At 41.8% G+C, this 23,379-nt stretch overlaps 1 pseudogene across 1 annotated transcript in view; it reads right to left on the bottom strand.

The window, feature by feature from the left end:
- Window positions 1–23,379, bottom strand: part of LOC307149455 — a 426,481-nt pseudogene that overhangs the window by 344,515 nt on the left and 58,587 nt on the right. Inside the window, exon 4 of the transcript in view lies at window positions 18,052–18,192. The product of the transcript in view is annotated as an uncharacterized misc_RNA (transcript). The remainder of the gene's footprint in view (window positions 1–18,051; window positions 18,193–23,379) is intronic.

Raw genomic sequence — 23,379 nt, forward strand, 5'->3', positions numbered from 1 at the left:
AAAAAAAGAATAAAAAAATTAAAAACAAAATAAAAATGAACAAAACAATTTCAAAACTAAAATGAAATTGGAAAATACAAAAATAAAAATTAATTCAGAATATTTATTAAAAATATATAGTATATCAATGATACTAAAATAACACTTATATACTAGAAAACAAGACAAACAAACTGATTAAGAAAAAAAAATTTGATTTTTTTTTTTTTTTTTTTTGCAGTAAGATTTCTTGTAACGATTGGTTGAAGCATGGTGGAAGCAGGATCCATGTGCAATAGGTATTTATTAAATAAACTCAAAAACTTCACAAATGAGAGACTTAGACAAAGGAACAGGATTAGGGACCCAAACAAAGTTAAGAGCTCACAAAGACTGAACTAGACACAGGGCTTAAATACACATGCAAACAAGCTTAACAAGATAACAAGGGGGCGTGGCTAATCAGAAACACCTGGGGAGACTAATAAACAAGAAAGAACTACAAAGAACTACAAAACATGCACAGAACAGGAAATAACAAAAGTCCACACAAGACAAGGGGAACACAAGACAGGAATCATGACAATTATGTTGTGGTGCCAGCAGTTATGTCTATCAATTTTGGTTCATTAGAACTTGTAGTTGAGATGAACATGGTCTCTTTGTGGCTTTGAAGCACAGGATTTAGGATGTCTAAATGGAAAGGCTTTTATCTCAGCTTCCCATGTGTGCACACAACGGATCGGTGCATTATCCACTTTCTGTTCCGCTGTTATCTGCCATTATATCTAATCATTATCATTATCATCATGCTTCGTGTACCTGCCTTGTTCCTGTTCTCCTGACATTAGAACTATTTTTGTCATGTCAGTTTTTGAAACATTACATTTGCCATGCAAAAAAAAAAAAAAAAAAGCCTATATAACCCGACATCTGAATATAGGCTATATGCTGTTTGAGTGCGTAACGCAAAAGTCCCTTAGAAGTCTTCAGTCCACAAAAGTTGTCTTTGCCTTTAAATTGAACTGTAAATAACAGGGCCCACTACACAATGTTCTTGTCCATTATCCGCTATACTGGCCTGCAGTGTGCCGTACGTGTTCTGGGTTTTCTTTTTGGTAACCCAGCAACCTTCATGGTGCATATGGTCTGATCAGACGGCTTACCTCTACTGTGGTCTGTATCAAAGGTCCATCTCAGGACAACAGGCTTTACAGCATCAGGATCAACCATGCTGACCTCGCTGAGTAGGATGATGAGTAATCTCTATAACACGGACAGAGCCTTCGGTACATACAGTACACTCAGACAACACTGTCCAGATATGATACATTCAAATCAAATAAATAAAGCTGGAACAGGAACTTTTGACTGCACATGGATAGAATTCTATTTTAATGTGTGCATATGCCAATTTTATATATAAATAATAATAAATTAATTAGATATGATTTACACATTTATAAATACAGGCAGTATACCATTCCAAAGTCAAGGAATTGAAAAAGTGATTGAAAGAAGTCTCTAATGCACACCAAATCTGCTTTTATTTGATCAAAATACAGTATTGTGTACAATATTGTGAAATATCATTACAATTTCACCGGACTGTTTTCTATTGTAATATATTTTAAAATGCAATTTATTCCTGTGATAACAAAGTTGAATATTCTGTATTACATTTCGGGACTTGAAAAGAATAGCATTTATTTGAAATATAATTTATTGTAACAATGTAAAATCATTACTGTCACTTATTTTGATCAATTTAATGCAGAATTAAAGTATTCAAAAAAAAAAATCTTACTGAGCCCAAAGTTTTAAATGTGTAGGCTTACATGTACAGGTATACGTAATGACTCAAAAAAGAGAAAAAAAGTATGGTATCTGTAATTAGCATTGCAAATTACATACCCATTTGTTTTTAAGATTGATCTATTTGACTTTCTTTTCCCTTTATGTTGCATTGTGATATATTTATGACAAAAAGTTCATAGGCTTGTTTTATTCTATAACTCTTACAGGCACTTTTTAGCACGGGTGTTGAGATATGAAGGCCCCTTTCCTTTGCTTTTTGTAATCTTAACATATTTCTGTCCCCCGGTTGAAACAAAATTGTACTAATTATTCTTCCTAATGCAACTCCATAATCGTAAACGTCGCTGACCTTCTGCCAAGTTTTTCGACTTTGGCTCACAGTTGTTTCTATAAAGCATTCGGGCTGTTATTAAGTTACCTGACAACCAATTTCACATTATTAATTTAAGAGAAGCAACACTGCCTGCCTCCAGCAGTTCCTACCAGCTTTCACTGGTTCCATAATTGCCCATGTTCTTTGCTTATATGTGGCTTCTAGTATTGACCCGAAGCCCCAGCGAATAGGCCACCTACACATCATATGCTAAATCATATCTATCAATCTGAGAGCTATTACAGAACAGACTGCACGAGCAAGGCCAGTGCTCATGACGCAGCCAGTTTGCCTTAACCCTGCTAAATGGAAGTCATCCCAGAGATTAATAGAGCTGGCATGAGACATTTTGTTTGCTTTCACCTAGAGAGAGGGTGAGACCGGCGGATCAGGACCTACATGTTCTCAGAGTTTTACTCTTTCATTGTGAGCTGTGTGCAGAGAAGAATCCATCTCTCACCTCCTAGATCGAAGAGGATTTTTAATAAGCAATAACTAATGAGGCTTCTTGTATGAAGGTCATCGATTAATGAATTAATTAATCACCTAATCATCTGACCAAGATTCTGATAACCATCTAAATTAATTAGTCAGATTGCAACGTAATTTGGTTCTCTCCAAATAGACTTTAATATTTATGACACATCACAGCAGCCTTTTGATACATTTAGCGTGCTTTGTGGTAGATTCTGTCAGCTACATTATTAGATAATTAATGCTGAACATAAGAGTCCTTGAATCATAATGGTGTGTGAAAATCAATTAGGGCTCCAGGTTTTTTGTCTTTCCCCTTCTGAATTTTATATGAAATCACACACACATGATGTGCAGATGTCCACTAAAACAATTATCATCTTGCCACCTGTGGATGCTAGTTACTTTTAAGGTCCTTGCACACTCCGAAATTTTTTCGTATTTGTGATTCGGTGGATCTGAATTGTCAAAACACCATTCAAAATGCTTGCTACGGATGCGGAAAACGCAGAAAATCGAACCCGATCCGAATTTTTTATGACGGACGGAAATTTTGGAGGCAAACGTGATTGACAAAACATGAGGTTGTGTTTATTTTTTAACGCGCGAATTTCGGATTTTCGACTGCAAGGACCTTTAGACTGAAAATGAGTGGGGTTTGCCAAAAGTTACCTCCAGTTCTATAGCTGATATTTAGACCTTCCTTCTGTCGGATCAATTCGTAACTTGCATGCTTTATGCGTGCGCGCTTCAGGTGTGTTTGTGCACAGAAACGGTCTTTCACAGCGCCCGAGTACCACATTAGTTCTCTTTCGCAGCGTCTTGCGCTTGAATAGCTTAAAATCACTTGAACGTTTAAACTGACAAGACTTAAACCACGAGAAAATTATAAACTTTCTTGAGGAAGCAGGATGGCCCGATCTTTCAGATAGGCGATTCTAGTTTGAAGGGGCTGAGGCAATAGGCCTAGAACCTCCCCTGTCATCCAGTTTAAAATATTGACTACAAACAGATTTTCCGTCACGGCGCTGTCTACGATTCTTTGCAGCCTTTAGCACTGCCTACAACGCACTGGATCCTTTACTGGAAACCGACAGTAACTCGCTCCCGCTAAACATTTACTCTTTGGATTCTTGCATCGGGGAATAATCGACACCACTATGACTACAAGTTTGCTTAAAAGTATTTCCTACTAAAGCAAGGCGGTATTTGACTCTGGTAAGCATATCGATAGCTGACTGGTGGGAGGTAAACATGTCCAGTGCATTATGGGTGTTGAAGTTTTCCTACCTATTTGGCAAAAGGCAAGACAACATACTTTTTTTCTCTAGTCAAATAGCACCAATGTTTAAAATAAATAAACAAAAAAATCACCTTTCTACTGTATAGACAGCCACATTGGAAACACCCCTTTAAGTTGTTTTAAATGACCTTGAATGTGAAATAATGTAGAATGTGTTTTGTTCAATGTTTTGCACAACTTAAATTACTTTAAGTGTGTTTGTTAAAGCTTGTTATCACATCTGATAGTGAGTAATAATCAATTGTCTGAGAGAGTAGTTATTGTTTGGATTTTGTCACTTTTTGGTGGAAGCTGGTGCTAGAATAGTGGCCTAAATGTTTTATTGCATATACTTTATATACTCGCTCAATCTTTCTTTAAAAGGGATTACACCAGGAGGATGAATATTAAAATACCCATAATGTTTGAATCTTCAGCCAAAAATGAGATTAGTATGATAAAATTGTTTAATAACCTTGTGTATGGAAAATTATATACATTTTCTTTCAACTTGTTTCATGAACAAATAAACCATTTAACTTGCAAGAATACCAGGATTAAGTTCATTAGCATAAAACTGTAGTTGTACTGCTAAAAGGACAATTTATATGACATAAGCTACTCAAATAACACATTTTTGGTACAAAATGACAAAAAAGACTGTTTTAGTCTTATAAATAAGACTGACCCTTGATATTTCCTTACCAATCAACTTCCACTGTAATTGTATTACTGTAAATGCTTTGTTTTGCACACAGGATGGTATTGTCTGTGATAATCGGGGACTCTACAGGACTCCACAGATGCGATAGAGCTTAACCTGTGTTTAACCCCGGAACATTCCTGCGTGGTTGTTTGTTTTGGGTGCGTATCTGTGTTTAAATGTTGTTCTAGACTCATGACCCTGATATCCTGTTCTGAGGGACACAGAGGTCAGTATAAATGTTTTGAGGTGAAGATAAAGGGCTTAAGGTTTGGTTTACAGGGACATTGTGAGGGGAAAGAGAGCATCTGGCCTATAAGGAGGATTCCTAGCCTTCTGGTGCGACGGTCAAATCAGTCCCCCTAACAAGGCTGAACTATCTATCTATCTATCTATCTATCTATCTATCTATCTATCTATCTATCTATCTATCTATCTATCTATCTATCTATCTATCTATCTATCTATCTATCTATCTATCTATCTGTCTGTCTGTCTATCTGTCTGTCTGTCTGTCTGTCTGTCTGTCTGTCTGTCTGCTAGTTGTCCTTCTACTCCCACCAGTGGTCTCAGACATCTAGACCACAATAAACACACATACATAGAATTTTGAAGTATTTAGAATAGGTACAAAAGCACACAGAGAGAAAACAGGTTTATGGTATGGTGCAATCCCTTACGAAAAGGAAGTAAGTTCATTTTATGAAGTATACTTAAGTAATGTATATTTTTTAAGTCAGTGTATTAGTAAACTTGTATGTGTACTATATTAATACTGCTTGGGACTAAATTGGCCGACTTTTTAGTATATAAAAGTATACATTTAAGTGTACTATAAGTGTAACAGTATACTTTAAGTGCACAACTAGTTCACAACTACATTTCACATTTGTACTGCATACTATAGGTGAACTTATACTAGTAGACTATATTAATACTTGTTCCTGTAGCACATTTTTTTAGTTTATGAAAGTACACATTGAAGTATTCTCTCAGTAAACTACTAGTTTAGTGGTGTTACGATCCTTGGCATCTGTGTTCTTGTGTGGGTTGTTGTTGTTGTTGTTTTTTCTGTATATGTGTGCAGGGATTGATTGCCGACGGAGGAACCTGATTGGTGGATCTACTATCGAAGATGGCGAGCTCATTCTGGCGTTGGCCTTGTGGCATGAAGAGCTCCGGATTCCTCCTCCCGTCGACAGATCCCAAAACCTTCTTTTGATTGTGCTTCTATGTGTTACGGCCTTATACTTGTGTTTGTGATGATTTAATTAGATTATTTATGTTTTCGGAGCGTAGGGATGTCCTGCCATTTATTTTGACTTTGTTTGTGATTTTTTTGTTTATAGGGAGTTAGGGAAGTTTCTTTGTAATTTTCGTTTTTCCCCAATTAGGTAATTTATATATGTTGTAAATCTATTTTGTTTATCATTTTGGCCTTGGGGCACCCTGAAGCCATGGCCCCTTAATTAAATTGCTTTTAATTCCACCTTAATAAATTATATTTTTTGTGAAATGTTATGTTTTGTGTCTTAGGCTATCTGTCGGCTGGGGCTGGATTCCTGTTTAGCAACTGAAAATTTCACACATCAAGCCCTTCTCAATAGAACGGGTCGTAACAGTAGTTTTATGCTAGCCTATTCTTGTAAGTTTTAAGTGAACTTATCATACTTATCGTTTACTGTTTATATTCTTTTTGCACTTGAAGTAGCCTACTACTATGTTCCTATTTAGGTATTGATTTTTTTATATACTTGAAATATACTTTTAACTCATTCAATTTTAAAAACATTTTATCCTAGCTTCATGCATCCTTTTTTTTTTTTTATCAACACTTGAATGTGAGTACGTTTCATTAAAAAAGCAACATTTTAAACAAAAAGCTGAGAAAATCGTATTTTTGTCAAAGACTACATCTGGATCATCAGAATGATGATCAAAACACAGATGGAGTAGATCGAGTCCATCAACACCCAGAAAGCTTCACAGTCGTTTCCTCTTCATGGGTTCGACATTTCATTCGGTAACATTAGGCAGTTTTGATTTATATACTGTATAATATTTGATGATTGTGTTGTTTTACATTTGCGTAAGCAATCTTCTATCACTTGTTTCTGCTTCTTCTTCACCTGTTCTTTGATCTGGAGATTCTGTACTAGAAGCATTATTGCGCCCCCTACCGTATAACAGTGAAAACACGGATAACATACTCGGTTACTAACGTAACCTCGGTTCTCTCTAGAAGAGGGAATGAGTACTGCGTAATATCTTATGCTAGGGGAAAATCTCTTTTCCGCGAGATATTGAAGCCAAAAAATTATCCTTAATTTTGTAATAATGCAAAACGCGTTGCGGCAGCATGCAGACATAGGCGAGACAGCTCGCGTGCCCATTGGCTGCCCTGCGGCAACTGCAGCAGCCTATCGAGAGAGGCCCCTCATGACGTCATGTCCAATGAGGGCGCTTCGCGCCCACTACGTCACGTCCCGCCGAAACGGGTGTGGCTTAGGCTTATAAATATAGCTCAATAGGCTGATCAAATCTGGTTTTTCATCGCCGAAGCGAACCAGAGCGTGATGCATGCACGGCAAGATACGCAGTACTCGTTCCCTCTTCTAGAGAGAACCGAGGTTACGTTAGTAACCGAGTACGTTCTCTTACGAGAGGTCTCTCGTACTGCGTAATATCTTACGCTAGGGGAACACAATGCAAAACGCCGTGCGTGCTGAGATCCAACACCAAAGTCCCAAGGGCAGGTGCCCGGGGCTCATATAGTGCATGATCGCAGAGGGTCCGGGAAAGAGGGGCTAGAACAGTGTCATTTCCGTAATAAGTAGCATCCTATTAGGAGGCAATTATATCAAGTGTTCCACACAGTCAGGGCGAAAACTCGGCCTATAAAATAATAAGGGTCCTATTAGACCGAAAACAGCCTTGCCTGCAAGGTGGGAACTTCTAGGTTATAGAACCTAATAAATGTAGACGGGGAGGCCCAGCCCGCCGCCGTACAGATATCTTGCAAGGCAATCCCGCTAGACCAAGCCCACGACGAGGCCATGCCTCTCGCGGAGTGTGCTCTGACACCTAATGGGCACTGTAGGCCCTTAGAAGTGTAAGCCAGCGCTATAGCATCAACTATCCATCTGGATAGGCTCTGTTTCAACGCGGCTAGTCCCTTAGAACGTCCGCTGAACGAGACAAAGAGCTGCTCCGTCTGTCTGAAAACAGACGAACGAGACACATAAGCCCTTAAAGCCCTGACAGGGCAAAGGAAGCTTGCGTCCTCTGCCTCATTAGAGACCGGCAAGGCTGACAGGGAAATCACCTGTGCCCTAAACGGTGTGTTGAGGGATTTAGGAACGTACCAGTGCCTTGGTTTGAGTATGACTTTCGAGTCATTAGGCCCAAACTCCATACACGTTGCGCTCACTGAGAGCTCTTGCAGGTCCCCGATACGCTTTACCGAAGCGAGAGCCAGAAGGAACACTGTCTTGAGCGACAGGTGTTTGATATCTATCGATTGGATTGGCTCGAATGGGGCACCTTTCATGGCTTCCAGAACCGTAGAAAGGTCCCACACGGGGACTGAGGGAGGTCTGGGAGGATTTAACCTCTTAGCTCCTCTAAGGAAGTGGATGACCAGATCATTCCTTCCCAGTGACTGGCCAAGCGTCGGTTTAGTAAACGCTGCTATGGCCGCCACATAGACCTTGAGCGTGGATGGGGTTCTGCCCTTATCCAGTAGCTCTTGCAGGAAGGAGAGAACCTCTGTCACCCCACAGTCTGGGGGTGATATGCCACGAGCTGTGCACTAGCTAGAGAACACAGACCATTTCGAGGAATAGAGCCGTCTGGTAGACAGGGCCCTAGCCTGTATGATCGTGTTTAGCACTCCCTCCGGGAGGTTAGCGGGTACCCGTTGATGGCCCACACATGTAGGGACCACAGATCTGGGCAAGGATGCCAGATCGAGCCCTTGGCTTGAGAGAGGAGGTCCCTCCTCACTGGTATTGGCCATGGGGCAGTGCTCGCCAGCTGCATCAGAGCCGGAAACCAAGCCTGGTTCTTCCATAACGGAGCCACCAGTAGCACTGAGCATCCACTTTCCCTGATCCGCTCTAGCACCTGAGGCAAGAGCGTGACGGGGGGAAAAGCATAGAGTGGGCAGCGGGGCCAGACGTGGGCCAGCGCATCCCTGCTCTTGGAAAAAAAACTCCGGACAGTGAGCGTTTTCTTGAGACGCAAACAGGTCTACCTTCGCTCTGCCGAATGTCTTCCACAGCAGTTGGACTGTCTGCGGGTGTAGGGACCATTCCCCTGCCGGAACATTGTTCCTGGACAGTCTGTCTGGTTTCGGGACCTGATACCTCCTTGGCAATTTATGTAGGCCACCACCGACATGTTGTCTGAACGGACCAAGACGTGGTGACCTCTTATTGGGGGACAAAAGCGCCTCAGCGCGTTGTCGGCTGCCATCATCTCCAGGCAGCTGATGTGTAGAAGCTTTTCCCGTTCTGACCACTGGCCGAAGAACGGTCTTCCCTCGAGCAGCGCTCCCCATCCTGAGGTGGAAGCGTCCGTAGACACCACCTTCACACTCAAGGAAGTCCCCAGGTTTACACCTGACTGGTACCAGTCGGTCGCTTTCCAAGGTTTCAGAGCTGAGACGCATTTCTGATCGACCTTGAGGCGAAAAAGACTGGAGGTCCACACTCAACGCGGTACTCGCGCTTTTAGCCAGAACTGCAGTGGCCGCATGCGAAGCAGATCCAGCTGGAGTACTGATGATGCTGAGGCCATGAGACCCAGCATCCTCTGAAACTTTCTGAGCGGGACTACAGTGCTGCAGCGGAAGGTTTTCGTCATGCGCTGAATATCCAGTCTGCGCTGCGGCGATAGCTGTGCTGTCATAGACAGCGAGTCCAGTTCTGTGCCCAGAAAAGATATTCTCTGACTGGGAGACAGTGAACTCTTCGCCCAATTGACTTTGAGACCCAGATCCTTGAGATGTTCGAGTAATATGGTCCTGTGTTCTATGAGCTCTGAGTGTGATCGAGCTAGAACCAGCCAATCATCCAAGTAATTGAACACTCGCATTCCCCGGAGTTTCAGGGGTGCGAGCGCCGCGTCCATGCACATCGTGAATGTACGGGGTGCTAGGGACAGGCCAAACGGCAGGACTTTGTATTGATATGCCTGGCCCTCGAAGGCGAATCTCAAAAATCGCCTGTGACGTGACGCTATTTGTATTTGCAAATACGCGTCCTTCAGATCTATTGACATAAACCAGTCCCCTTGGCGAATTTGCGAGAGGATTTTCCTGGTTGTGAGCATTTTGAACCGGCGCTTTGAAAGCACTTTGTTCAGCTGTCTTAGATCAAGAATGGGTCTGAGACCCCTGTCTTTTTTCGCTACCAGAAAATATCTGCTGTACAGACCCCCTTCGCTCTGAGCTTGAGATAAAGGCTCTATGGCCCCTTTGCTCAACAGTTTCGCTATTTCAGCTCGAAGTAGATGTGCTACTTCTATTTTCACCGTAGTTTCGGTTCGCGCCGCGTAAAGGCGGGGACGCCGAGCGAATTGTAGCGAGTAGCCTCTTTTTATAATGTTCAGCACCCATTCTGACACCCCGGGGAGCTTTGCCCACGCATCCGCATGAATAGCTAGGGGTTGAATGAGATCTGGGCTCTGGTCGCGACATGGTGACGACCGGAGAGCTCCGGTATGCTGTAACAGAGACGCCGTGCTTGCGGCGCTCGAGGTGGGGGGTGCGCTGATCACAGCGGGCAGCCTGCCCGCGCTCGACTCTCCTATGGCGGCTTGCTGAGGGAGAGCGAGCGGAGCGAGCCCCTTGGGGTTTGTCATGTCTGTGAGTGAATGTGGGCGCGGGACAGCGGGCACATTTACTACACTGAAAACACCATCTGCATGAGCAGACTGAATGTGTGTTGGTTTCGTTTTTACAGAAACCGTGAGACATGTAGTATGTAGTGTTTGTGGGCACTGGGTCGTGGGCACATTCACTACATTTAATGCACAATCGACATGGGCCGATTTTATGTGTGCGAGCCCTGTGTGACGGGCTGTGCTTGTGTGTAGGGATGAACACTGAACTGTGGGCATTTTTACTACACTCATAGCACCATCGGCCGTGGCCGTAATACCAGAAAATACACTCCTTATGGGATTTATCTGGGTCGCCATAAAAACGGCGTTTGTGTGCAGGCAAACGGGCTGTAGTACCGGCTTGTTTTCTGCAAAATACACTGGAACAGTCGCATTTTCTGGAACTGAACGAGCGGGAAGTTTTGGTGGAAGTCTGGCTGCAGCGGGACTTGAACACCGTCGTTTTCCTAGGCGGGCTTGGAAGACTTTGGCTGCGTTCACACTGCAGGGCTTAATGCTCAATTCCGAAAATTCTATTTTTTTGCAAGGCCGTTCACATTTCCAATTAAATGCAACCTTTTGTGATCTCCTGTGTGTACGTGAAATGACCCAGAAGTGACCCGCATGCGCAGAAGAGTACTCAACGGTCAACGACCTCACTTGTTGTTTGCGGAAGTAGCTAAACTTCAACTAACTGTGATTCACTCACACACACACACACACACACACACACAACACACGAGCGCGCGCAGCGACCGTTACACAAGAGCCAGACAGCAGCCGCTGACCTATCTAATATCAGCACAAATAAGTTAACATAACGTTAGTCTACTCTTATTCACATTGGATATATCATGATGGTGGCCGTGGGCTTTTATTTATTTTTTTAATTTGCGTATCAATGACGTGCGGGTCGGATTCATGCGACCTGGCCGTTCAGACTGAAGTCGCATTTCAAAAGATCGAATACGTATCGGATTTGGACCACATACCCAAGTGGCCTGGGTCGCATTTGAAAAGATCGGATCTGTGTCGTTCAGACTGCCATGAAAAGATCAGATACAGGTCGCATAGGGGCAAAAAAATCGGAATTGGGTCGTTTCAGCCTGCAGTGTGAACGTAGCCTTTGAGGCCTCGGGCTTTACATCGATCTTAGGCCGGGGCCCACGCGGAGGGGGGCGGCGGCCAGCAGAGCGAGAGCGCGGTCTCGGGTCCCGGGCTTGTCGACGCTGTGAAGCGGCGGCGGTGGGCGGAGGCTGCGGCTGTGAGCTTCGAGCAGACGGCTGTTTTGAGCGACCTGCAGCGGAGCTGGAGCGCTTAGGCAGAAAGTGTTTCATGGCTTGTGATGTTTTCTGCACCTCAGCAAATCTATCCGCGAAATCTTTGACGGATGATCCAAAGAGGCCGGCAGAGGAGATGGGGGCGTCGAGGAACGCAGCGCGCTCTGAGTCCGACATCTCGGAGAGTGTAAGCCATAAATGTCTCTCAGCCACGGTGAGAGAGGCCATGCTCCGCCCTATGGCCTGTGCAGCGGACTTGGTGGCGCGAAGAGCTAGGTCCGTAGCGCTCCTTAGGTTCGGCACGCTGATAGCTTCCGGTCCTTCCTCGTCCAGTTTACGGAGAAGGTCGGCCTGGAAGATTTGCAGTATGGCCATAGAATGCAGCGCAGATACAGCTTGCCCGGTGGCGGTGTAAGCGCGACCGTACATGGCTGAAGTCGTGCGCAAGCTTTTGATGGTAGCGCCGTCTTAGCACGCCGTCCAGCAGAGGGCGGGCAAAGATGGGCCGCTACAGCTTCTTCCACGGGGGGAAGAGAATGGTATCCTCTGTCTTTAGCACCGTCCACCGCGGAGAATGCTGCTGAGACAGAGGTACGCATTCTGGCTGAAAAGGGGGTGTTCCAAGACTTAGCGACTTCTTCGTGAAGCTCAGGAAGAAAGGGCGCTGGTCTTGAGGACGGCAAAGCGCGGTCCCCTTGCAGGAAACATCCATCCAGCCGGTTGTGCGCAGGCTCCTCGGGCGCAGACCACTCGAGGCTGAGGCTCGCCACGGCCTGCGCGAGCAGACGCATGAGCTCTGCCTCATTGCTGGCTCTTTTACCAGAAGGCTGGTGAACAGGGAAGGCGAGATCCACAGAGCTCGACCAATCCTCACTGCCCGATGCCAGAAGAGAGCAGCTATCATCCTCCACAAACACAGCTTCCTCGTCATCATCCAAGGCGGAAGCGGCGGCAGACGGCTGCCGCTGTCCGGCAGTAAGAGACTCAGGTGAAGCAGGCAGCGAAGCTGGCGGGCGAACCGGCGAGCTTTTGCGGGTTGGAGGAGGTTCCGGGACCCGCTGAGCACGCCGCTTTTTACGGCGCGGCGAAGTCTCGGCGAAAGATGCCAGGCGAGTCCTCAGAGTCACTATGGGCATTAGCTCGCAGTGAGGGCAGCCGCCGTCGGCGAGCGCGAGAGCTGCATGATCCTCACCCAGGCAGGAAACGCAGATGACATGGTGGTCCCCGTCGCCGAGTGGGGCTCGGCACGAGCCACAGAAGGAACGAGACATCTTAAAAAAGACGCTCGGCTCTTTTAGAAGGGAGTGTGAGTCGCGGGGGTGAACACACACTTAGTAGAGTAAAAGGATATAAACGCCGGATAGCGTAGCAGGAACGGCGACTGAAGGCGCCGAGTGAGGTCAGCGGCTTCAGATGTGAAGGCTCGTCCCGCAGAAGGCTTTCTCAGACGGTGCGGCTTCTTCCTCTCGGGATCCAGCAATGCGTGCGCTTCGCTGAAGAGATGAAAAATCAGATTCGATCAGCCTATCGAGCTATATTTATAAGCCTAAGCCACACCCGTTTCGGCGGGACGTGACGTCATGAGGGGCCTCTCTCGATAGGCTGCTGCAGTTGCTGCAGAGCAGCCAATGAGCGCGCGAGCTGTCTCGCCTATGTCTGCATGCTGCCGCAACGCGTTTTACATTATTTCAAAATTAAGGATAATTTTTTGGCTTCAATATCTTGCGGAAAAGAGATTTTCCCCTAGCGTAAGATGTTACGCAGTATGAGAGACCTCTCGTAAGAGAACCGAAAATTTCCATCAAATGCGGGGAAAGGGAAAGAGTAAAGTAGATTTGAAGTAAATTCCTATGTACTCTACCAGTGAACTAGCCTACACAAAAATTCAGATTAGACAGATCTTTATAAGACAGTATCTAAAACTATGTGGAAAAATAGGCTACTCAATCAAAAGAGTAAACGCAACTACAAGCCAAGTATACTTAGAATACTTATATTTCAGTATATCTTGATCAAAAGATTGAGTACAAGTATAGGTCAAATATACTTAGACCTTTCTGTCAGTATAAGTCAAGTATAGCTACTTAAAGGTAGGGTAGGTAATCCTGTTCAGAAACATTTTTTTTTATACTGGGTGAAATGGTCCTTCCATTCTGATAGTAGTCAATACATTATGTGTTCAGAAAAAGGAATGGAAAAAATCTGATCTCTGTAGCAGCTGTAGGACAGTAAAAACTCTGACCAATCACTGCCATTCGGTGCGAATGTAAAGAACCAATCAGATGCCTTCATGTCTCGTGCCCGAGCACCACTGCGTGCACAGCCCTGCGTGCACTCATCATCACATGTCACCGTTCCCGGAAATATTCAGCTCACTACACCGAGTAAGCAGGAGTTTGCGGCACAATGGCTGAGAAAATGCAGCAAAAAGTACCAATGCCAGCTTTGCTACTTTGCTAAACTACTTCCTCGGACCCTGCCCGCACTCTTGAACGACCTCCTTTGCTTCGTCCCCGACCCCGGAGTGGACCTGTCCTCGAACCGAAGATGCGGTGCTTGTCACCGGAGTGTAACGTTAGTCCTCATCAGAGTCAACAATGTTTTCATCATGGAAACTCTTACATGCAAAACACCGTATATGTTATGACTCATACACGAAATTCACCTTCATCACAGTTTAACTGATGGTAATGGAAAAACGTGTATCAATGCAACCTAGCTTTGCCTTATAAATATAGCTCGTTACCTATAGCCTAAATATAGCTCGTTACCGAATCAAACAAAATATATTTTAAACTTTACCAGTATCGATATGCTAGCTTGATAGTGAGTATAAAAGCCATCATATTTGTTTATATTCATAGTGATAAAGTTAGGTATTTTATTACATGTGATTCTGACATGATGTCACTGCATGCACTGCGCTCCTTCCTCTCCGCTCGTCTCAGGTAAATAATAAATGCGTCTTCAGCTGAGCCTGAGCGTTTGGCGTCGCGCGTTCATGTGTTTTGGGGGCGTGGCTTTGGAAGGAGCCCAGAAGGGAGGGGGTGGAGTGAATGGAAATAATGACCTGTGTTTACAACAGTCGTGAGAGGTCTACAGACACTCGATTTTTATACTTTCTTTTTCAGAGTACTTACATTTTAATTATGTATTGGTATATAAAGACAGTTTAAACAAATTTGGAATGTTTTTTTTTCTGAACAGGATTACCTACCCTAGCTTTAAGTGCAATTTTAAGTACATTTCTGAGAAGTACATGAAGTAGCTACATAAAAAGTAGTCTGAAAGTATACTTTCTTATTTTTAGTTTAAAATAATTATACTAATAGAACACTTGAATAAACTTCTTTTCTGTAAGGGATACGCAAATAATTAACCCAAGCAAGTATGCAGCAACAAAAACATAACACACTTGTGTCTCTCCTAAATAAAAACTTGTATATTGGCATAATAATTACAAAGGTGAAGGGTCTGTCTCTTGGTGTCTTGCTCCTAAATTCTTTGTCCTTGTTACCTCTCTCTCTCTCTCTCTCTCTCTCTCTCTCTCTCTCTCTCTCTCTCTCTCTCTCTCTCTCTCTCTCTCTCTCTCACACCCTCTGGGAGGTTTAAATTGTTTGTCCTTGCTCTCTTTCTCTCTCTCAGTCATTGGCCTGGCTGTGTTTCTGTATCCTAATGAGACAGTCCTGTCCTAACCTGACACAGCAACTTACATCTGGCTAACCACTAATGAGCAATATGAGGTGCTCCACTCGTTTATTTACACCATCGTTCTCTCTCTCAGTCTCTCTCACCCTTTCGCTCTCTCTCTCCTGCATCACAGACCCTGCAGAGGTTTTGGTGTGAGGTCAGAGGGACGGGAAATAAACGGAGGCTGAATAAATGACAGGGGAAGTGGAAGTACCCCAGCAGTCATTACCCATGAGTCTTCACTGATTCAGTCATCTCTGATTGGCCTACAGAGATCTCACTCACAAAATGGCTTCTAGCGTGTTGTGTTGTTTTTTGTTTGGCAAGCACGAGGCAATAACTCATGTATTTGCTTTGGCTTAGGGCAGAACTTCATATGACATGTGGGAACATTAATTTACTTAAAAAATCAACCTCAGGCTACAGTAAACGCACAAAGAGGGCTGTGTTTTGGTGATTGGTGTAGTCTAAATGATATTGTCATTATAAGATTGACTTGAAAGCATTCATCTGTAAATGTGTGTTAGTGCTAGCTTTCTGAAAACAATGCATGCAATAATAGACACTTGTCTTGATTCATTCAGGCTGAATGACTCACTCTGTGATAAGTCAATGGAACTTGAATTGGTCTGTCTGTTACAGCAGCAGCTTTTGTTCTCTTTGAATGTGTGTGTATTAAATCTGGGTGAAAATACAGTAAATGGCCAAAAGGATGTGGATACCCTCTTCTAATTAATGGGATTAGCTATTCCAGTCATTTCGGTGAGGTCAAATGTTACTACTTAGCTGCAACAGTTTATGGAGGGTCATTTTCTGCTCCAAAATGCTAATAATTCCAGCATTTTTTTTTTGTTTGTTTTGTTTTTTTATCTTGATTTCGCACAACTTGTGTGTTTTTTTTTCTGGGCGAGACTGGGTAACCTTCAGCATTGAGTCTCAATAATGCGCATTCTGTCGAGCCGTGCAGAGAAGACCAACAGCCAAATTCAAGAATTCCGTTAGATAATACATTAAATTTTGTTTTGTTTTTTACTAAACCCTATCGTATACACCCAGAATATGTGTAATATACGGCACATGTCACATGGGATCATTATGTGATACTTTTGCATCTTTTTAAAAAGCCTGATGCTGGTCGCTATTCACTGCCATTAAATGGACAAGCACACGCTGGACATTTTTTTATTTTTTTTATTCTCCTTTTGTGTTCCATAAAATAAAGAAAGGCACTGCATTACAACAACACCAGGGTGAGTAAATTATGACTTAATTTTCATTTTTATTTATCTATTTATTTATTTTTTGGGGGGGTGGGGGGGGTAAATATAAACTATACATTAAAAACAGTAAAACTGTAATTTTGTGAAATATTATTATAATTTTAAATAACTGTTTTCTATTTTAATATATTTTAAAATGTAATTTATTCCTGTGATGTCAAAGCTGAATTTTCCGCATCATTACTCTTCAGTGTCACATGATCCCTCAGAAATCATTCTAATATGCTGATTTGCTGCTCAAGTATCATTTATTTATTATTATTATTATTATTATTATTATTAATGTGGAAGCTGCTTAATATTTCTATTGAAACCGTGATGCATTTTTTGCAGGATTCTTTGAACAGCATTTATTTGAAAAGTAAATATTTTATAACATCATAAAAATCTTGATTTATTTATTTCCAAAATAATGATTAAAAAAACCTTTTTGAATGGTAGTGTATGCCTTAATATTTGTGTATGAAATTTGTTTTTGTTTGTTTCAGTCTAGAAGTAGAGTAGATTCATAAACATGTTACTAACTAACTAACTAAATTCTGTATAAAAATGTCAGTAAAATTGATCAAGGCATGTTTTTCCACACAATGTTATGTTTTTCACTATATTCACAATTTATTGTGGTCTCAAGTGCTTTATTATTTTGTATAAAAGTAAAAAAATATATTATATAACAAAAATATTAACGACACATTACAGAATTATTTTATAAAATGTACTGAATGTTATCCTTCCGCTAGAAGCAAATTCTTGTAAACATTACCAGTGTTAGTGAATATTGTGCAGTTGAGCATGACTGTATATGACCAATTAGCATCCAGGACCAGAACTACCCATCGTGTAATGTAATGTGTTTTGAACTGATTCTCTGAAATTAACATTTTGGAAGAACTTAAGAGTGCATGAACCACAGGACAAGGAAGGAGGTTTTTCTTTCTTCTTTTTTTTCTAATTAAAAGTGAATTTACGTAATTTACATTAACAACAACGTTTATATGAATAGTAAAAATAGTGAGCATGATGCTGAGAACACCAAGGTCATGGGTTCCATTCCCATGGAACACACACAGCCACCCACACCCACACAATTATTATTATTATTTTTAATTTTTTTGTAAATCACATTGGATAAAGTGTCTGCTAAATGCATAATTATAAATGCTCCTTTAACACAACTGGTGCTATTGATGCCAAAGACATGGGTTTAATTCCCAGGAAACACATTGTGATCAAATGTACTGTGAAGACACTGTAAGTTGCTGTGGATGAAAGCATCTGGTAAGTGTGTGTGTGTGTGTGTGTGTGTGTGTGTGTGTGTGTGTGTGTGTGTGTGTGTGTGTGTGTGTGTGTGTGTGTGTGTGTGTGTGTGTGTGTGTGTGTGTGTGTGTGTGTGTGTGTGTGTGTGTGTGTGTGTGTGTGTTTTGTGACTGTATCACAGTGCATTCTCTTTCCTATGTAAATGTATGTACAGATTGAACATATTGAGAGTCAGTACAGCAGCGCAGCGGTTGCTCTACTATTCTGCATCTCTCACAGAACTGCTGTTCTCCACAATCTCCGCTTTGGTCAGGCTAACAGTCGGAGGCAGGCTTTCATATATCGCATCTTTCTGTGTGTGTGAAAGTAGTGCATGAGTGGATTAGGTTTAAATAGAGAGACAAGTCTTGTATCTTTTTTGTTTGTTGTGTAATCGTTGTGGAAAGCTGTCGGAGGTGGTTGGAGTTTTAGCTCTTTCATAAGGAGGCAAGACTCCCAGTTTTTATTCTCTCACATTCTTTTTCCTCTATTCCCCTGTTGTTTCTTGTTTATTCTCCCTTTGTGTGTGTATGTATGTGTGAAGATGTAGTTCCTGTTGATGTCACACTTGTGGGAAAAAAATAGAACTATTGGAATTTGCTCAAGTATGGATGTGGAACGGATGCCATTATAAAAAGCATGTGTGTGTAATATGTTTACTGTATATTTCTATGCATTTAAATCATGAGTCATGGTTTTGTGGGTTTGAACACACAATGGCTGTGAAGGATTTTTCTGGATCAACAAAGCTGCCATTTTTTCTTCGTGGGCACTCAGTTCCTCAGTGTCATTTAAAAAAAGTTTAGAATCTAAGTTCTAGATTTTGTGTTTTTATGGAGTAGCGCAGTATTTATTATGAATAATTTATGCATATAATTTTTTTTTTTAATAATGATATTTAATCAAAAGAACTTCCCCTGATTTTTAATTCAGATTATGAAAATGTTGTTTTTGTTTTAGTTTGTTAACAACACTGATGTTTAAACTAGATGCTAGTTTTTAACATTGTGACAAGCCATGCACAAACACATTCAGTTCATACTGTATATTATATAGTTGTTTAGTTTTTAGCTTTCATTGCTGCTTCAGCATTCCATGCTGCATTTCGAAAAAAGTCAATAACATTATTTTAATATTTATTTTTGCAGTGTACATTTTGAATCAACTTGAGATTGAAAAAATATGTAGCTATAGGATCTTCGTGATCCTAAAGAAGACAACAGTTGGGATGGAAGGATGGATAATGAACATTGATCATTTTAGTTTCAGTTATCCATAACACAACTTTTTAGAAATTGATGGACGTTTTAAATGCTGTGACATGCAGACCACAAACACATTCAGTTCAATCATTCTGACTGAATCCAGAAGATTTAAGCAGTTTATAGTTACATTTTTGAGGTTTGGGTTCCTTTGCGTGTCTTGGCCAAATCCCAGTTACTCAGAGTGGAATGTTTGAGTGTTTGTACAATGGATTTGTTTGTGCATATGTTGTTCACACATCTCTGTCCCTCTGCTGTAGTGTGTGTGTGTGTGTGTGTGTGTGTGTGTGTGTGTGTGTGTGTGTGTGTGTGTGTGTGTGTGTGTGTGTGTGATATGACCAGTAATTGTTTCCTGCAGGACAGGTATGAACCAAAGCCGTCAGACACACTCATAACACGTTAACTCACACAAACAAGCCTTCTGCTCATTAGAGCATGTTGTGGATCTTACTGCACACACTTATCATTTACAGATGCACCTCTGTGTGTTTGTGTCATAGAAATAATATATTCTTGTTCATGAGGGCCTCATACTTTTCTTTCAGCTCATGTTTAGGTGTTTTTCCATGTGTGTGTGTGTTATCCGTCTTTCGACTATAATAAAAGGAGAAAGGAAGATAATCCAAAAATATTGTTGTGAACACTCATATTACTATTAAGGTGAAAGTTTTTGTTTTCAAAATGATTGCAACACAATGTTTGTACTCTAAAGCATAAAGCAATATTTTTATATTAACCAAGTTTATAAGTTTTATGTTGTTTTGATACACATTATATGTGTATTTCATACAATTACAGTATGTGTGTACTTATTGTTACAGAACAAACATCAGTACAAGTACAGCCAGAGTCTCTCAGCATCCGTTGCAGATGTCAGACGCGTTTATCACACTGACTCCAACAACACACTCTAGCTGTTTTTGGTTGTTTGTTTATTTGTTTAGTTCATGCATCAAGCTGTACAAGCAATATATATAAAACTAACAAAAATGACAAAGCGCATAAAAAAATACTAAAACTGAATTAAAATAAAATTAAAACTAGAAAAAAGTTTAATTAAAAGCTAACTAAAAAATAATAAACACTATAAAAGTATATACATCCTACTAAGATAGCACTGTTACTGTCTGGAATAAATTAATAAAACATTGATGTAGATTTAACAGTAAAGAATATTACTAATTTCCTTGCTGAAAGAAAGATGGTCTATGTTCTTTGCATCAAGCACACTTGAAATTATCCAGCACCTATTATAATACCACTCATTAATATTATTCATAACACTTTATTTCGATAGTCCACTGTTAATGGTTAATATCTACTAACCCTTTATTTTGATGGTCCGCCAACATACAGTCTACTGTCAATAAGTAACTTTGTAAATACATGTCAACTTATTCTCCTAACCCTAACCGTAATAATAGAGTTAAAGGAGAACTTGGTAACTTTTTTAACTTAATAAAACTTGGATGGTTAAACAACCTGTTCTGGTGATATTGGTGCTCCCCGCTCCCCCCAGCGTTCCCAGGCGGAAAACCAACCTTGCAACTTGGGGACTACCGTCCCGGCAAGATAGAAATTGGAAGTCTCGTGAGAAGCGAGAACGAGAACGAGCGCGAAACACGAATTGCTTTACGGCAATTCGACATAAACACACACGCATGTATGATGTATTGCCAGATTACCCACCTCGGTAGATATAGCTCCACACGATACAGTTGGCTTGCTCCAATCAAAACAAACGCACATGAGCAGCGGTAAAGAGGGGGAGGAGGCCGCAAGTGAGTTTTTTACGACCGACACAGCTGTAGGGGGAGCTCGTGGGGAAAACATGCGACAACAAAAGGAAAAATCATCGAAGACGTGACTAGAGTTCGCTTGAGTTGCCGAGTTCTCATTTAATAGATTTAGTTGACGTAGTTGCAAATGAATGAGAGTTAGTTGAAGTTGCAAAGTTACTGAAGAATGTCTAAAGTGGAGTACCATGTTATAAATAAAGTGTAACCATGTTATTTAATAGTACATGAGAGATTACATAAAAAGGCGGCTAAGCTCTCTATCTGCCGTTTTTCTGTCATCGCTTGGAGGTATAATTCAATGTCGACTCCAACTGGGATTTGACCTTGCGACCCTCCGATTGGCCAACACATAGTCCTAAACTTCAGAGTTTCATCTAACACATTTTTTGCCTTTAAAGACACAATTTCTGAACTAGGTTGGTCCCAGTGAGAGTTCAGATGTCTTCCTCTTATTTCAGAGATCCACAGGGCAACAGCCTTTACCCTGCAGGAAGCTCTGGTCAGCCACAACACTCTGCCTTTTATGGGATTTTAATTTGACAGCGCAGCAGGCTAGTGTTATAATTTCATTTTGACTGTATAGCAAATTTTTTACAGTGAGTGTTACTAGGTGGAGCCAGAATCAATGTTCAGCGACTGTGCGCTCACCAGCAGGTGTGTGTGAATTAGCTGATGTGTGTGGCCGCAGACTGACTCTGTCGGCACTCTTTCTGCGCTGCTGCTACAGGGCTTATTTCTGCTGTCTGCCCGCTATTCTTGTCCTTGGACAGGCACTGCATCATGGATCTGCTTGTATTTTCTCATGGGATGGCTAAAATACAATGTTCAAAGGTTCATCTTTCTCCTGGATAGCTCTTTGCCTCTCTGTCCCTCATGTGCCCAGTCAAGGTTTGCAAAAACATTGCAAACAAATTAAGATTTTTGGAAAAGTGATGACAAGATAGCCGCTCATACCATTACATCCATTTAAATATGCAAGTATATGTACAGTATATTCCAGTCAAAGGTTTGGGGTCTGTAAAATGTTTTGTAATGTCTGCAGAAAATTCGGTTTTAGCATCACAGGAATAAATTACATTTAAAATGATATTTCAAACAAACAATATATAATTTTTATAATTTATAACAAATATTATTTTGTTTAATAATGTAGTCAGTCGCCCATTATCACAAAATAATCCCCAATGGGTGTTGAGGTGAATCTTTTTTCATCCTAAAGGGTTTTGTTTTGAGATAATGACCAGCTGACTGTGCATTATCCAACTTATTACACAGCTACTTAGCTGATAAATAAATAAATGGACATGAAATATTGATTTAAGTCAAAATGATTGTATTAAGAGAGAAGAAAGAGACTGTAGGTTGTATAAGAGACACAAAACTAGCACAGAAATCAGTTAATCATACAGTTTAACAATCATTGTGCAACATTACTAGACCAGCCAGATATGAGTTTTCCAGAAAGCTGTGTATTCAAAAATCATTTATCTAGTTAGTCTTCAGTGGTTCCCTTTCAGTTCGGTCACGTTCGACGTAGTCGGACATACCGACTGCTTGGGATCACGCTTAGGGAGCCTGTCATCTTCAGGTATTGATAAAACAAGGCAATGCACACATTGGCGTGCAAGCTTTGCATCCACGCTCCGCCCCGCATGCACGCACCACTTGCCTTTCGCTTCGGAGCCGATCGGTCTTCATGTCGATGTCTCTGAAGAGTGTTGTTATATTACAACGAGCGAGTGTGTCGGTGCTTCTTCAAGGAAGTCTCTCCCGGTGCTGGTGGTTCTACAGCGCGAGTGCAGCGGTGGTCGTGAGCCTTCTGAGCTCTAAACTGCTGTTTTAACAGCACCACATTTCTGTGTTTGTGTTTGTGTTTGTTTGTCTGACGGCAGGTTGAGGGCAAAGGAAGTGAGTGCTTCACTGGTACAGGCTGCACCATCCCTCTCAGTGTTGCTGCGATCATTCCCCTGTGTGCTCCGGCACTGGTGAGAGTTTTTCATTTCCTGAAAGAGCAACACGGGTGCTTTTGCGTCTTTTTCAAGATGCCATTTCATGGATCATTGTGATGGCTTCCCCACCCAGTAAACAATCCCTGTGGACTTCTATCAAACCGCAGCCGGTGGAGCCCCCGTTGAGCGCGCTGGTCCCTCTGTAATGGACTGAGCAGCCGTTTCATTCGGGGCCCCTCCAGAGGACAGGATGCCGATTGCAGCATCGGAGGGGAGCTGGCCTCTGGAAATGATGACTCAGCTGCATT

The sequence above is a fragment of the Squalius cephalus genome (genome assembly GCF_949319135.1).
Source record: "Squalius cephalus genome assembly, chromosome: 2".
Taxonomy (NCBI): Eukaryota; Metazoa; Chordata; class Actinopteri; order Cypriniformes; family Leuciscidae; genus Squalius; species Squalius cephalus.